The following is a 3,642-nucleotide window of genomic DNA, read 5'->3' as shown; positions in this document are numbered from 1 at the left end:
CCGCACCTGCTCGCCTCGTCCCTGTCCCCGGCTGGCCCTGTCCCCACCCACCTCTGAGCCCCAGCCTCTTTTCAGCTGCTTCAAAACATTTTATTTTATTTTTTTAAAAACGAGGCCGTGCTAGAGTGTCCGGAGAAGGTCCGGCTCTCGGCTCTTCCCACTTCCAGAGGGCCCTGGTGACCTCTGCCCCTGCCCCAGGCCCTGAGGCTACAGGACACCTCTTGCTGTCCTAGCTGGCCCTGGCCAGTGCTGGGCACAGGCCGAGGTCCCTGTGTCCCTGACATGGTCCAGGTTGGAGCCACAGACACCCCGGCTCCCTGTTTTGTCCGGTGCCTTTCCTTTTGGAACGTGGCCCCCGCAGCCCGGCCTCAGGCCCGAGGGCCAGGCCTGGGCATCGCCTGACCTCAGCCTCACTTCCCAGTTCACACCCCTGGATTGTCATTCGCCTTGCCCCTGTCACCTCCAAGGACACCCCCTCTCCCTGGGAGACACTGAGCTGATCGCATGAGATGGCGCCTTGTCCGGCGGCCAAACCCACCGGCCTCAGTCTAGAACCCACTCAAGCCCCTTTAACTGGAACGCCACGCCACCGGGCATCCAACCAGGACCTCCTTCCAAGGGGACAACTGTGCCCCCTCCCTGGCCTGACCCCCGGGCCAGGTTGGGACACACCCCAGGCTTCCCACTGAGGACAGAGGCCGAGAAGCCAGCTCTGCGCCAGGCGGGTTCTGGAAGTGCAGACCTGGGAGAGGAGGCTGCAGGGGGAGGCCGGAGACGGAGGCTTCTGAAGATGGTGGGAAATAAGTCCCAGGGTGCTGAGCGGGGGGGCACCCGCATTCCCAGCTCGGACCTGGTCCTCCTCCAGGGAGCCGGGGTCTGGCGGGTGAAAGACGGACAGACCTGCCGGGGCCAGGCCCCAGGAGGTTCCGTGAGCCCAGGACCCGCAGTGTCTGCTGTCTGCGGAACGTGGCCGCCGCTGGCCCTCCAGGGCTGGTCTCTGTCCCTGATGAACCCAAGCAAAAGTCCAGCAGGCACCTTCCGAGGCCCCTCCTCCTGCCTCTGAGTGGGCGCGTCAGCAAGTGCCATCGATGTCCAGGTGACCTGGCCAGGTGAAACGTCCACGGGTGTGGACCTGGCCCAGCAGGGGCACTGTGGTGGTCAGGGCCGCTCGGCAGGGCTGCACAACGAGGTGCCACGTGGGACAGTGGCCTCGGCCTCCTGTCCCACACGCCAGCATCTCCCACCTGGGGACGATGGAGCTTCTGAGGAGCCCTGGGCCTGGGAGCCCGTCACGAGTGACTGTGCTGTGCCGGGGACACTCCTGGGGGACACCCACTTCTGACCTAGGGAGGCTGGACCACGGGGGATGGAGATGTTTAAGTCGCCATTTCCTAGATGTCAAATAAAGGACGAGGACAGTGATGGTGTCCCAGGACACCATGGGGCCGGACCACCTGGGGCCTGAGGCGGCCTCTGCCACGAGACAGGCCTCTGTCGGCTGCCCCCAGACCCTGCTGCCCAGGGCCATCCCTCACTGACCACACAGGGCAGCCCTTCTTCCCACAGCACCTGGTCCCGGGGCTCTGCTGGTGGTCCCCGCGAAGCCAGAGCCGCAGGAGGCCCGGAAGGCCCCGCGTCCCCACAGCCTGCGCAGGACAGCACAGGCCCTTCCGGGGAGGCCCCGGCAGATGCCACGCAGCCACCACGGCTCAGTCCAGATGACCAGGGCAGGCTGCCTGCTGTGACTCTCCTTGCCCATCAGGACCGTGACCCCCAAGCCTCGTCCTCACTGAAGACCGGGTTCTCCCCCAGTGGGACGAAGGAGCCAGGGACAGAACGGGCCCGTTCTACCCTCCCACAACCAGTGCCTACAGCGGCGGGCGACGGCGTGAGGGAGGCCCATCCGCCTCGTGGGGCCCCGGGCTCTGCCCAGTGCACCTACCGCCCCTCGGATCACCAGCAGCCACAGGCCAGTAGCCGAGCACCCCTGCCGGCCACAGCAGACCCTCCAGAGGGAAGAAGGCCCGGCGAGCGGGAGGCCGCATCTCCGGGGCCACCTGTGGCCAGGTGTGTCTGGACAGCCCCGAGCGCACGCCCTGTCCAGGACACGCTGCCCGGACTGGGCCTTGGGGTGGAGCTGCGTCTGGGGAGCAGCGTGGCTGAGAGGCAGTGGACCCAGGCCTCCTTGTCAGGGGACATTGGCTTCCTCTCTTTTGACCTGAGAGTGGCAGTTCGCACGTGCACCCTTCTGAAGGCGAGTTTTGTGATTTTTAACCTCAGAAATGACCATGATCGCTGTCGTGATGTGAAGACGTCATCTCCATGAGCTCCGGGGGGTTTGTGGGACATAATAAACTATAACCCAGAAGGGAGGTCTGGCCTGTGTGTGTCCAGAGGGAAAGTGGGTCGGTGGCAGGTGCCATGTGGAGGGAGGAGCCCCAGAAGGCCCGGCTCCAGCGGGCTTCTGCTTTCTTGCCCATCTGCAGGGAGGCCCCCGAGGTGCACCCAGGGCCCCTGGCTCTGCTCTCTGTGATTCCAGGTGCTTTCTGGCCCCAAGCCTCTCTGGAATGAATCCAATTCAGTGGGTGAAAAAACAATCACAGATTTGGTGAGAAGGTCACGCCTGTCATCCCAGCCATGCCGGAGGCTGAGGCAGGAGGATGCAAGTTGGAGGAGGCCTCCGCCTCCGCCTCAGCCACTTAGTGAGACTCTGTCTCAGAATAAAATAAAAAGGGCTGGGGTCGGGTGCAGTGGTGCACGCCTATAATCCCAGTGGCTTGGGAGGCTGAGAAAGGAGGACCGCGAGTTCAAAGCCAGCCTCAGCCATGGTGAGGTGCTAACCAACTCGGTGAGACCCTGTCTCTAAATCAAATACAAAATAGGCTGGGATGGGGCTCAGTGGTCACGGGCCCCTGAGCTCAATCCCTGGTACCAAAAACAAAAGGCTGGGGGCACAGCTCAGTAATGGAGCGCTTGCTAGCGAGTGTGAGGCCCTAGTTCCATCCCCAGCACCAAAAATGATGATAATAAATACAGTAGCCAACGTGGGTAACAGCTTACGATCCACCTCACACAGCCCCCATGTTACTGAGAGGAGGAACGCGAGGCAGGGAGAGGTGACATGGTTGGCCCAGGGTCACACACACACGGTGAGGAGTGAGTCTGAGGTCTGACCCTCTCCCACCTCCCGTGGCCGTCCCCTCCCTCAGCGGGAACCTGCAGGCGTCTGCTGGCTGCAGGACTGAGGGGCTGGGCCTCTCCCAGGGTCCGAATGGAACCAGGCCCAGGACTCTGGGTGACAGAGGTACCGAGGCAGCAGTCACACATCTCTGCCAGGTAGGGGGTGGGAACGGACAGTGTGGGCTCACCCTGATGACCATCCTGGGACGCTGGGTGAGGAGTCCCCGTGGAGCGCTGGCATTGCTGGGCCAGGTGCGGGTGCCCGGCAGCAGGTGGGGGGCTGCAGGGGTGGGGGGCCAACCAGGACCAGGCCTGGAGGCAGGAGGGGCTGGGGGAGCCTGCAGAGCAAGGCGGAGAGGGGCCCCGCGGGGGGGCCTGAGCGAAAGCCAAGCTCAGGACTAGGCTGTTTTTGTAATTGAGGTGAGAGTCACACAGCCTAAGAGTGACCTTTTTTTGTACCCG

Source organism: Marmota flaviventris, chromosome 1 (assembly GCF_047511675.1).
Source record: "Marmota flaviventris isolate mMarFla1 chromosome 1, mMarFla1.hap1, whole genome shotgun sequence".
NCBI lineage: Eukaryota > Metazoa > Chordata > Mammalia > Rodentia > Sciuridae > Marmota > Marmota flaviventris.
This window is presented reverse-complemented; position numbering follows the sequence as displayed.